This window comes from Podarcis tiliguerta (genome assembly GCF_965153285.1).
Source record: "Podarcis tiliguerta genome assembly, chromosome: 7".
Classification (NCBI taxonomy): Eukaryota; Metazoa; Chordata; class Lepidosauria; order Squamata; family Lacertidae; genus Podarcis; species Podarcis tiliguerta.
In genome coordinates, this window is record NC_139540.1 from 66,303,306 (window position 1) to 66,317,336 (window position 14,031).

Genomic DNA, 14,031 nt, shown 5'->3' on the forward strand with positions numbered 1-14,031 from the left:
AGGTAAAAACAAAATAACAGTTCAAAATGATATAGCACGACCAAAGAACAATGTGAGATTCATGCACACTTGGGTTATGGTGTTGACCTGGAAGGTCCTCACACACTTGGTTTGAAAAGCCCTTTGTTTACCTCTCACCTCCCATTCTGAAGATGGATGCCATTGGACGTTGGATGATTCCAGATTGCTGCTATTCTCAAATGGGACTCAAGCATATACTGAAAAATTCAACTTGTGCAATCATCGTCAATTAGGAGGTCTTCTGCAACAAACCCGCTTCCCCGAAATAGGGAGACTTTTTGCGATATGGAAAGTGATGGGAAAAGACATGAGGAAGGGCAGGGTAACACTTGTGGCGGGAGCTCCCGCTGCACTCCGGAGGCTTCAAGTTCCTTTTGCTGAAGCCGGGAGAACAAGACTCTACTGGCTTCAGCAGAGAGGGAGAGCTGCACAGCGCCCCTTCAGCCAAGCGGGAGGAGAAATGGAAGGGGCTCCATTTCTCCTGCTGCTTTGCTGAAGGGGCGCTGAGCAGAGAGGGAGAGATTTTTTTCTTCTTGTTCTCCCCCTCTAAAACAAGGTGCGTCCTATGGTCGGGTGCGTCCTATAGAGCGAAAAATACAGTAATCCCTGCACAAACAAGTCAGCTGTCAGCTGCAGAGGTACTGCAATGGCATCTTGTACTGCATTGCGACCTGTGTGTGTGTGTTACTTTAACTCACAAAAAAATTAAAAAATTGAGCTGTCCAATTAGTACCATTGCTACCTCCTCTCCAAGACACAATCATGGTAGGAGACAGGATAAGAAACATAACAATCAATGTTAATGGCTACTGTCATCACCTCAATTAACCAGAGTTCAAAGGAATACACATTTCAGCAACACAACAGATCTGACGTCTAAATGGGTGGCACTATTAGAACGGTCCAATGAGCTGCTATTCGGTTCGTTATTTTTTCATGATGGAAGAAATTTGTACCTCTAAATATCACTAACACTTGAATGAAACCGGATTGGATCTCATAGCTCACAAACAACCAGAAACAAGTGAATAGGCTCAGCTTGAGTGCAAGCTTGTTTATTGCAAAAATCTTCCCCATCCCTTCCGCTAAGCTATTATACTTGCAGCAAACTGCAGAAATCTAGATTGCTAAAAGGCATCAGGCAATGGGACCTTCATTTGGACATCATTGCTCTTAGTGACTGCAAAAAACACCACATCATGGTTGCGATAGATAGACAGCAAGTCGTAAAAGTGTACAGATTGTAATTTGGTCCCGAATCAAGATTTTTGGGGAAAGAAAGGTTCGTCCATCCCAATCACCCCTGCCAACATGTTGTTGAAAGTGCATGTTAAAGGATTTTAAAGCTGTCAGGAGTTTTAGTAATTGGAATTTCAATCTGCCTTGTAGAATCACCAGCGATGAGTTTTCTTACAGAAATGAGCTAGAATCCTTGGCTCATTTCCTATGATGATATCATTGTCTAGACTCTCTGCACATGCATACTCGATGCATTAAAATAGAAGTTTATGTTATCCACAGATTTCCCCACTGTCATATTCCATTGTAAAATATGCTGGATGTTTAGGGGTGTGGGGGACCTTGGAGTTTCAAATTTCAGCGGTGCCCCATGCAACACCAAAATTTGGCACCCCCCGCCTCTCACCTTCCATTCTACAACACAGCGCCCCCCGTGGTGCCTCCAAGGCTGCACATCCAGTGTGTTCAAACCGCTTGCGCTCCCCTAAATCTGCCTCTGGGTTAAGCCACATAGAAAGGACAGCATCTACTAATGGTTAAAATTAGATATGCAACTGTTCCCTGCCTCTCTCTTTTTGCCACCTGTTTGGTCATCTCCAAACATCAAACTGCTTTTGGCGCTCATATGTATCTGCACACATATGCACATTTGCAAATTAAAATATTTTCATTTAACACACAGTGACTGCTGCACAATTCTCTGCAGTTCCTTCTTTCCCAAGGTTCTAGAACTTCCCGGGCTTTACAATTAATTACCTGAAATGTGAGGGCAGTGGAGGTGGTGTTAGCTTTGGCTCAAAGCAGCTTTGTGTTCAGTACTTTAACAAAAAGGCAAACAGAGATTTAAGAGAATATGCTAGATTGCAGCACAGTTGCCTGCGGGATAGGCTCAGTGGTTTAGAACAAGCTCTTAATGCAAAAGGTCTCATGGGTCCAATCCTTAGAAACTCTGGTTTAAAAGAATAGGTAGCAAGTGATGGGAACAACCTTTGCCAGAGAGGCTAGTTGGAGTTGATATTATTATTATTATTATTATTATTATTATTATTATTATCCCACCCATCTGATTGGGTTGCCCAGCCACTCTGGGTGGCTTCCAACAAATTAAAACATCAAACAATAAAAGCTTCCCTATATAGGACTGCCTTCAGATGTCTTCTAAAAGTCAGATATTTGTTTATTTCCTTGACATCTGATGGTGAAGGGGGAAGGAATGGGTTTCTGTGCAGTCAGTCTGAAATGGGACTCATTTTTCCTCCTCCAAGGGAGCATTTCTAAGTCTAATAAGGCTACAATGGGAGGGCATTCCACAGGGCAGGCACCACTACTGAGAAGGTCCTCTGCCTGGCTCCCTGTAACCTCACTTCTTGCAGTGAGGGAACTGCCAGAAGGCCCTCGGAACTGGATCTCGGTGTCCAGACTGAACAATGGGGGTGGAGACATTGAGCTAGATGGACAAATAATCCAACCTGGTATTAGACATCATCCTGTGTCCTTAACTTATGAATCAGTTTAGAACTCTTGAGAAACGACATTGGCTTTAACTGTTTGTAAATTGCTGAGCTATACAGTGGTACCTCGGGTTAAGAACTTAATTCGTTCTGGAGGTCTGTTCTTAACCTGAAACTGTTCTTAACCTGAAGCACCAGTTCAGCTAATGGGGCCTCCCGCTGCCGCTGCAGTGCTGCTGCACAATTTCTGTTCTCATCCTGAAGCAAAGTTCTTAACCCGAGGTACTATTTCTGGGTTAGCAGAGTCTGTAACCTGAAGCGTATGTAACCTGAAGCGTATGTAACCCGAGGTATCTGTAACCCGAGGTACCACTGTATCTGAATCCAGCTGAGGGGAATTGGCCCACTGCAACTAAAACACGGTGGTCAGGATTTGAGAACTGTGAGGGTGGGTGGAAGGATTGTTGCAGAAATGACCAAAGGGCCATCTAATAGAGGAGTCTTGTAAGTCTCTAAACTATGAACAGCATTGTGTATTACCATAACCTTGAATGATACCATTCTTCTTTGAGACATATAAAACAAAGATTTATGTAAAGTGATACAATGGAGTTCATTTTCAGGAGGAGACAGATACGTTATTTTGCTGAGCCCCAGTGCAAAGAAATGCATCAAATGGCTATGTTGTGGGTGGGAAAATGTTTAATTTTTGAGGGAGTAAAACACATGGAAACGCTCTCCCAGACTAGCTCTAGATGTGGCCTTTTTCTAATGGTTAGGGGCTGGTGGAAAAGTGAAGAACTATACTCATGATTGATGGCTTTATGAAACAAGCCACAAGCCCATGTTTGGATGTCATGTTAAGCCAGGGCTAGTTAATGTAATGCTCTCAAGATGTTTTAGACTCCAACTCCTATCTGTCCCAGTCTTATCAGGGATGATGAGAGTTGTAGTCTACAGCATCTGGAGGGCACCCTGTTGACCAAGCTACAGTGGTACCTCAGGTTACAGACGCTTCAAGTTACAGACGCTTCAGGTTACAGACTCCGCTAACCCAGAAATAGTACCTCGGGTTAAGAACTTTGCTTCAGGATGAGAACAGAAATTGTGCTCCAGCGGCGCAGTGGCAACGGGAGGCCCCATTAGCTAAAGTGGTGCTTCAGGTTAAGAAGAGTTTCAGGTTAAGAACGGACCTCCGGAATGAACTAAGTTCTTAACCAGAGGTACCACTGTATCTGCATTAAATGGAAGGGTGAATATACCAGTACACTGCTCATGTAGAGTATGGCTTGCATAGTTTATGGCTTAGTGTTGTGTCTACTGTGATTGGCACAAATCCTCCAAGGACTTAGGCAGAGGTCTTTTCCAGCCCTTTAACACAATATCAATTTTAACTGGGAATGCTGGTGATTGAACCGCAAAACACAAGCTATATCACCAGGCAATGGATCTTCCTTTTGTTTCATACTATTTTATTTTCCCTTTGTTTCATACTGAATATATTATGTTAGCTTGCAAAGCAATTTTTTTTTTTTTTGCAAGATCACTTATTTAACTGGAATTCTGTAGCTCAGTTCCTATGGGAATATGTTGCTAAAAGTTTAAAATGTAAATAAATGCTTGTGTTAAGAAAACTAACATTAAGAGCTGAGCTTTGCAAAACCAGTGCCCTTACCTCAGACAGCAATGACAACAGAAAGCTCTCGCTATCTGATTTGTGAGTGCAAATACAAAATGTATCAAAAAGCAGGTAATAAGACACCTACAGTCTATCATTTGTTCCATTTTACCTGCATAATTGAAGCTCATTTCCAAAGCTGCCCCTGTATGTTACAGAGCTAATGAAAGTAATTTAGATATCTAGGTTCCACTGTAATGCGTTTTGCCTATTTTTCTTAAAGCTTTCTGGCTGTCTTTAAATGGCTTCTAAATAATATAGTGTTATCTTGGGCTGATTGGATGTACTCTGGTAAAAACTAAACTATTATATTTCACATTGTATTTTTATAAGAGCTAAAAGGCTGCTTGAAACATGATTTCTTACCAGGGCATCATAATGGATATCCATACAGGTAAACTCTATGATACCTTCAATGGCAGCATGCCTATATTCTCATCAAAGCCATTTACAAAGGGTAGGTATTTGGGTGGTTAACAACTACAAGGGAAGGGCTCATATTACTGAAACAGGGATGGTCCTCATCTGTATTCTCTTCTCAGAGGTGGTTCCCTAGACAATGGTAAGTGGCAGAGAGATGCTTTGCATGCAAAGGTCCAGGTAGGGCTGGGATAGATATCCTATCTGAAACTTTGAAGAGCCACTGACAGTCAGTGTAGATCATGGATGGAGAACCTTCGGCCCACCCAATGTTACTGGGCTACAACTCCCATCATCTGTGCTTATTGGCTATGATGACTGGGATTGATGGGAGCTGGAGTCTAACAACATCTGGAGGGCCAATGGTTCCCTACTCCTGGTGTCCCATTAGATGGACCAACGACTTGGTACAAGGCTGTTTCCTATGATTTTTATATGCCTGGACATATCTGTACCTCTCAGAACCTTTGACAGGAACCCACTCCTTATGAGGGAGATGGTGGGCCACTTCTTTATTAAAATTTGCTAGAGTTGCCAAGATCCAAATGAATTGCTTCTGGCCCATGGGTTCCAGCCCTCTGCTTGGTTATCAAGTGGATAGAATCATAGAACGGTAGAGTTGGAGAGGACCACAAGGGTTATCTGGTGCAACCTTCTACAATGCAGGAATCTTTTGCCCACAATTCTCTAAAGACGTTTGAATGAGAGCTGCATGAAGGTTTGTTTGCACATGCAGGGAAGTACTGTGGAAGGAGAACATGGAACCTTCTTGAATGCAGGAGAACCTTCTGGTGGATGGGGCATTATATTAAAAAACAGCAACAACAAACCCATTATGAGATGGTTCATACATAATAAAATGAATTGAAATGTTAATCAAATGCACAATGTTGCTAAATTTTTGTCCTAATGGTTTAACATATTAAATGCTCTCAGTTGCAGTCTGGATCCACTGAAATCACTGGACGTTCTGTTATGCAACTGGAGCAAAGTTGCTTCTATTTGTTTATGAAAGCAGTATGGTAGCAAAAGATGATTCACATCTCAGCTATATCTTACCATATTGTCATCCTACAACAGACCTTCAACCCCTTTCCATTTCACGTCTCCATGAATGTTTCCAACATCTCCTTCAAAATATGAACGTCCTGCTGGAAGAGATAACGTTTCAAAGCCTTTCCTCGCATGACTCTGCCCAAAAAGATGCAGCACCCCATGAAACCAAAATGGCTGAAATTCTGTATTTGATCAAGGTTGGAGACAAAGATTTTCACTCAGTGTTACCTTTTATTCACCCCCCCCCCTTAAATCTAGCAGTTTACAAGGGAGGCAGAAAAGTGTCTAAAACACAAAACGTGAATGAGGTGGAACAGAAGCCCTAATTTTCCCATGGTGATTACTGTTAGAAAAACGTGTGGGCAGAGGAAAGGGGGGGGGGACCCACACACTTAATGTCTTTAAGAATGGGATCATTTCTCCTGTAGTCCACTCCTCCTATCCATCCAATGTTCACCAGTCTGCTAGAAAGAGGCAAAAGCTGTCATTATAAACAGTGCAGCTAGTGGTTTTAATATATCACAACTATAAGGCTGAAGGCATAATTGCTACTTTTCATGTTCCTCATACAGTGAATAGTATTTAGCCTTTGACCCATTGCTGTTTTCGAGCATCAAATCACCCACCTGCCTAGACTATGCCTAGTTAATATTACTATGTGCCTAAAATGCTACCAAAAGGAACTTCTTTTGTTGTACAAACTCTGATGAACTTATGCGCCAAGGCAGTATAGCGAGGAGATAAAGTATCATGCATTTCTGTTGCTTCAAACTCAAAAGAGGGCATTTATATTGTACTCCATTATACTGGGCAGTTAGTGCAAATGTAAACAAAATTCTCCCGTATCTCCACTTACATGGTCAAGACTCTATTTACAGTTCTTTGGGACAGCATTAGTTCTGCTGTTAACTGATTTATGAAGATAATTTGATAACAACGTCCCCAAATCAATGCCTTTATTATGTGCACAGAATGATGACAGAACTGTGATAAATAACCTCATGGCTGATTTGAAATGAAACTTTTCTTGTTGGGGGAAATTGAATCCAAACTGAAATATAATTTTGGTTTAGGGCTAAACCCAGATGGCAGACCATTTTTCTTTAATACTTTCAACAGTGGCGAAAAACCCTCCCGCCCTTGATGGCATTAGCATGTGGCAAAAATCTGATTGGTGACATAGTGTAATCCAATTCAAGTGTGGTTTCTGATTGGCTGAGTTCATCCAAGTGACTGTTAGAAAGCTAAGCAAGAGAAGGAAACAGTATGCAAGGACAGGGGTGGGTGGTGGAGTCAGATATTCCCATGTACTGAAGAATGCATGATGGAGCAAACAGGCTAACTCTAACTAACAAGCCCGCTGCTAACAAGCCCGGTGCTCTTGTAATGCTGATATATTTGTGTATATCTCCTCCATGTGAAAGAGGAGATGTTGATTAGGCAACGGTCCCTCCTCACATTCAGAAGTACACATGTACATTGGTATGTAAGGAGCTCCTTCACATGCTAGGCAAATACAGGGAGGAAGAACTTGTGTCACCACAGGGGGCATCAGTGAAAGGGCTAGCTTGCATCATGTGTTCTTTTAATAGATCGCGTGAGTCATCTGAACACCTCCATATGCCACAACGTGATTTTTAACAGGCAAGCATCAACACAAAAGGCATTTCTCTTTGAAAACGTTGGCAGCATTAAGATAAATTCAGCAGTGTAAATAAGTTTTGATGGATGTAATAATGGAATACTGAATAGTTTAGTTTATACAAAACATGCAGGGATTTGTGTTATGCAAAATGAGCCATGGAAAGCGAAGAAAGGAAGTCATTTTAAGGTTGTTTAAATAAATATTTTAAATCATAAAACAGAAAATTTAATAAAAAGGATATATATATATATATATATATATATATATATACACACACACATACATACAAACAGTGGTACCTCAGGTTAAGTACTTAGTTCGTGCTGGAGGTCCATTCTTAACCTGAAACTGTTCTTAACCTGAAGCACCACTTTAGCTAATGGGGCCTCCCGCTGCTGCCACCACGCCGCCGGAGCACGATTTCTGTTCTCATCCTGAAGCAAAGTTCTTAACCCGAGGTACTATTTCTGGGTTAGCAGAGTCTGTAACCTGAAGCGTATTTAACCTGAAGCGTAGGTAACCTGAGGTACCACTGTATATAAAACAAACACAAAAGGCATTTCTCTGTCAAAACCTGCAAAAGCTATGGCCAGAGATGTGCAATGATGCTTCTGTTATACTAGCTTCCATACAGTATAATAACATGGCAAAGGAAAGTTACAATTAATTTAAGCCCAGCCCTGTAGTTGGGCATATGAAACATCTGTCCTGAACCAGACTTGGGCATTGCTGAACCACCTGTCTGAGTATAGTTTGATGGGGAAGATGAGCGAGGACAAGCAAGAGAAGATTATGCAGCAGTGCTATCAGTCACCCTTCACCCTTCCTTTCCTTTCCTTTGATTGCACCTCTGTCACCACCAGCCTTGAGCTTCAGCCAGCTGCTTCATCACCTTCACAGGGTGAATGATGGAAGCACTTGACAGCGGCTCACAAACTTCCCAGCTACTTCTGAAAAGAGAAAGCATGGCAAGCTGAGGCAGCTGAGAGGAAGTTTCCTCTCTTGACTGGGACCAGCTATCAGCTTTAAGCACAGAGAAGAGCCTGCATAGGCAAGTAGCCTAAGTTTTGTAACAGCTTCTATTCATGTAAAATTCATGTAGCCCTCCAGACATTGTTGGACTATAACTCCCATCATCCTGGTTGTGGGTGATGGGAATTAGAGTCCAACAACCTCTGGAGAGCCAGTGTGGTGTAGTGGTTAAGAGTGGTAGACTCGTAATCTGGTGAACCGGGTTCGCGTCTCCGCTCCTCCACATGCAGCTGCTGGGTGACCTTGGGCCAGTCACACTTCTCTGAAGTCTCTCAGCCCCACTCACCTCACAGAGTGTTTGTTGTGGGGGAGGAAGGGAAAGGAGAATGTTAGCCGCTTTGAGACTCCTTCGGGTAGTGATAAAGTGGGATATCAAATCCAAACACCTCTTCTTCTTCTTCTTCTTCTTCTTCTTCTTCTTCTTCTTCTTCTTCTTCTTCTTCTGGAGGTCCACAGGTTCCCCCATTCCGTAGGTTGAAGGCAAGGACCATACAGAATGGGGAAAGAAAGAACAGAAGCAGTTGCTCTATGTAGCTAGTTTTCACTGAAGAAGCGTAGCAAACCAGATTTCTAATTTTGGTCACTTCCAACATGTTGCTACTTTATGGGTAGGACTGAGTTGCATACCAGTGAGTTCCAAAAAGAAAACAAAAATACAGATCTTTTGCAGTAAGGTAAGTGGTGGAAAAATGTGCCAAAAAGTGTGGGATAATGAGTACTTGATGTGATGCTGTATACCCTCCTTGCAAATACATCATAATGGATGCTTGTTAAAAAGTAAGGTAAAGGTAAATGGACCCCTGGCCATTAGGTCCAGTCGCGGATGACTCTGGGATTGCAGTGCTCATCTCGCTTTACTGGCCGAGGGAGCCGGCGTACAGCTTCTGGGTCATGGGACCAGCATGACTAATCTGCTTCTGGCGAACCAGAGCAGCACACAGAAACGCCGTTTAGCTTCCCGCCAGAGTGGTACCTATTTATCTACTTGCACTTTGACGTGCTTTCGAACTGCTAGGTTGGCAGGAGCAGGGACCGAGCAACAGGAGCTCACCCTGTTGCGGGGATTCGAACCACCAACCTTCTGATCGGCAAGTCCTAGGCTCTGTGGTTTAGACCACAGCGCCCCCCCCCGCATCCCTTTGTTAAAAAGTAGACGCCATATAACTTCCCCCCAAACCTCATGCAAATAAATCAGGATGAATGCTCAGCTAACAGGTCATCTGGAAGTGACCTCAGAATTTTTGAATCTAGCACAACTGCAGGCTACCCACTGCAGTCATAGACAGGGAGATAATATTAGGTCTATCTCGGGGACACCATGTTAGGTTGTGTCTGCCTGTGTATACCTGTGGCAAATGCAACCCATCAACCATGTATGAGAGTCCTTCGTGACTTTGCAAATTGGTCGTGTGCATGGATAATCGAGATTGGAGGCAAGGGCCGAAGTCGCTTCCATGTTAACAGTTTTTGTAGCAACCCTGCTAGATTCCAAAAATCTCACTGACATATAGCCAACATGTGGCTTGAAGAGCTGGGTTCAAATGGCAATAGCTCTGGCTTTCGCATTTGTCAGGTCTACAGTAAGTCTGCACAGCTTCAGCAATATGTCTTCAACACAACTTCAGCACAAATCTTGGAGACCTTTCAGGTAGGAGCAGGGCTTTGTTTGAAAACTGTTGGCACAGATCTTCTCCACCTTTACCAGCCTACCATCCTTTCTCTCTCTCTCTCTCTCTCTCTCTCTCTCTCTCTCTCTCTCTCTCTCTCCCTCCCTCCCCCCCCCCCACGCTTTTTCTCCTTTCTCTAGGAAGGCAGCCAAACAACTTGGTCAGAGGTACACACAACAGCAAGGACTGTTGGGAAAGTTTGTCCCAAGTCTCCAGAGGCCCATTACAGGATCCCCAAAAATCCTGTTTTGCTGCCTGCCTGGGATTGCAAAGCCAATGTGGTTGTCAAGAACCTTGACAATGATTACTGGGCTACATTTGATTCACAGGGTCAGTAGTGTAGCTTTTGAAAGCCTTCGTGTCTTTTTTGTCATATTTTCTGGATGTGTAGGGTCAAGCAACAGTGGGTTTTAAAGAGCAGAGATTACCAGTAAATCAGAAAATATATCATAGGGGTTTTCCATTCACTTTACTGGCCCCTTTAATTGTGTGTTAATTTATTATTTGCAGAAAGCGTCTCTTTTATCATGGGGGCCTTCTATAAAATGTCCATAATTTGGAGGGAGAAGAAGAAGAACAAAAACCCATCTCTCATAAAAAAGGTCTTTTTCTCTGTTAGCAAACATAAAGCATGTCATCATTTTCAATTAAAGAACTCGCGAAGTCTTTGAAAAGAGGACTTGTTTGCTTAAAATATGTGAAGGTCACATTTGCCCAGTAATAGTGAATGAGGAGGAGTCATTTATTATTTTTAAGCAGGTTGTCATTTAGCTATTATGAAGATGAATAACATTTGTTATTGCCTAATAATCCTCCTGTTGATTATGCAGGAAAAGACACTAGCAGACACTCTTATGTGCCTCCTTTGCTTTTGATATTATTAATGGATTTTGATTTAAATTTTGTAAACACTAAATTATGAGCCTTGTTCTCTGGATGAAGTGACTGGCAAGAATGATGCTCAGCCCAGCTCTGCTGTGCTCTGCACTTTGCCTCAGATATGTTGCTTTTCTGTGTGTTTGCACAACACAGCAAAAACAAAGTTCTTTTTTTAAATATCAAACAGATTGTCAATGGCTCATATGCCGCTCTATTAAGGTTAGTTTTTTGACACCTGCCTTCCTAAGGAGAGTTAATAAAGCTATAAGTTACCTGCGCAGCTTTCATTTGGAGTCGAGCCTAATTACCTGGATCTTCTCCACGTTTTTTGGAAACTCCGAGTTCCGCTTCCAAAGCAGATGGAGTCGCTCAGGAATGACTTCATTTGTATTAATTTGTTAGACTGTCTTCTGTTATTCATCTCACTGCTTTCAGAGTCCAGCAATTTGGGAAGGGGCTGGGCTGGGAGTAATCCTCCACACACTTGACAAGTGAAACTTCGTCATGATGAAGTAAGAAGAAGTCAATTAAGTGCTGAGTGGTTTAAGACAGGCATTGTTGCTATTAGGGATGGGAGAATCTGTTGATATTCCTTTTTCTCAGTTTCTCATTTTTCCATCCTTAAGTTCAATTCTCCATATTTCCACATCAGTTTGTATTTTTTTTTTTTGGGGGGGGGGGGGAGAGTCCTTATGAAAATCCAGCAATATCTTAGTGTGAATTTCTCCTAATGCACACACCTTAGGTGTGCAATTTTGCCTAAAGATACACTTTTTGCAAAGCAGTTTTCCCAACATACAATGCATTTTCTGTATGCTATTTCATTCATGGTTGCATTTCTTCTCACATGTCACTCCTGTATATTCATTTTTTTGTACACAATTCTTTGGCTAGAGAGCCACATTGCAAAATTTGAGATGTGCAAATTTCAACAGTTATGGCCCAGGAGGCCAGCTCCTGGAGAACTGACTCCAAGGTGTGGCCTGGAAGCAAGACTTCCATTTCTCCTCTGTAGAGGCTCCAATCAAGACTAAAACCTAATGATCAATATTTTCTCCTCATAGGGGGTCCATACCTAAGCAAAAGAATATTAGGCATACAGAATGGAACTAATGCAAGCTAAATGTTTGCTTGTGTCAGTGTGATTATTTGTGAGAATCTGTGTCTCTGAGTGAATGGGTGTGTATGTGTGTGAAAATGGGATGTATTCATGTTTGTATGCTGTGGCCACACCCACTTCCCCTCAGGTAGGGTTGCCATATGTCCAGATTTCCCCAGAATTTCTGAAATACGGTGCTTTGTCTTGGATCTTTGTCAATAGAAACATCATTTGGCGTATTTGTAAAAAAAGAAAGAAAGAAAAGTCACAATTTGGGGGTTTCCTTTAAATAGCTCAACAGCTGTTGGGACATCCTGGTTTTTACTTTTTGAAATATGTCAACCCTACCTGAGAAAATGTGGCCTTTGGATTGGGGCTGCCTCTGAAGACAGTTCGGAAACTTCAGCAAGTGCAGAATTCAGCAGCCAGGTTGCTCACTGGAGCAAGATGCTTTGAGCATATTACACCATCCTGGTCTGACTGTACTAGCTACCAATTAGTTTCCGGGTCCAAGTCAAAGTGCTGGTTTTGACCCATAAAGCCTTAAATGGCTCAGGACCACAATACCTCAAGGACCGCCTCTTCCCATATGAACCTACCCGGTCCCTTAGATCATCCATATGAACCTACCCGGTCCCTTAGATCATCTTCTGTAGCCCTCCTTCATGTGCCTCCTCCTCCAGAGATCCAGAGGGTGGCAATACAAGAACAGGCCTTCTCTGCAGTGGCTCCCCGCCTGTGGAATGCTCTCCCCAGGGAAGTTCACCTGGTGCCGTCATTATACACCTTTAGGTGCCAGGCCAAAACGTTCCTCTTTAACCATGCCTTTGGCTGATTTTATTGACACTCAACACCCTTTTAGAATGTGGCTTTTTTGGGATGGTGGTTAATGGGTTACTGGTTTTGGTTTGATTTTATATGTTGTGGTCTTGTTGTGAACCGCCCTGAGACCTCCAGGTACAGGGCGGTGTATAAGTTGAATGAATGAATGAATGAAATTATGATATAAAGACATAGAAGCACTCCCACCAGTCACTCTTGTGTCTAAAAGTAGCTGTGATATTTTATTTGAATAACACTATTCACAACTACCATAAAGAAGGCTGATCACCGAAGAATTGATGCTTTCGAATTATGGTGCTGGAGGAGACTCTTGAGAGTCCCATGGACTGCAAGAAGATCAAACCTATCCATTCTGAAGGAAATCAGCCCTGAGTGCTCACAGGAAGGACAAATCCTGAAGCTGAGGCTCCAATACTTTGGCCACCTCATGAGAAGAGAAGACTCCCTGGAAAAGACCCTGATGTTGGGAAAGATTGAGGGCACAAGGAGAAGGGGACGACAGAGGACGAGATGGTTGGACAGTGTTCTCGAAGCTACCAGCATGAGTTTGACCTAACAGCGGGAGGCAGTGGAAGACAGGAGTGCCTGGCGTGCTCTGGTCCATGGGGTCACGAAGAGTCGGACATGACTAAACGACTAAACAAAACAAAACAAATGCACAACTTGTTCTGGGATGATGTATGTGAGCTCTGAAATTGCCCCCAGAGCTCATGGTTCCAGTCTCCAAGCCTGTAAGTCATTCAGACTAGCTGTCCAAACCAGGTGGTCTGGGAAGCGGGCTGCAAACTTTGAATCTCCTAGCCCACAGAATCTGCAAATGCATTCCTTTTGCATGTATTGATCAGCTCACTCCACTGAAATGAATGGAATCACATCTCAAATGCCCATGGGAAAGCATGGTGTGCTGTAAGGCACATACGGTATTCTGCATCAGGATGAAGAGGTTTCCATTTGTTGGGCATGGGAGGTAGAACAGAAGATTGCAGTCTGTGTCTTGAAAT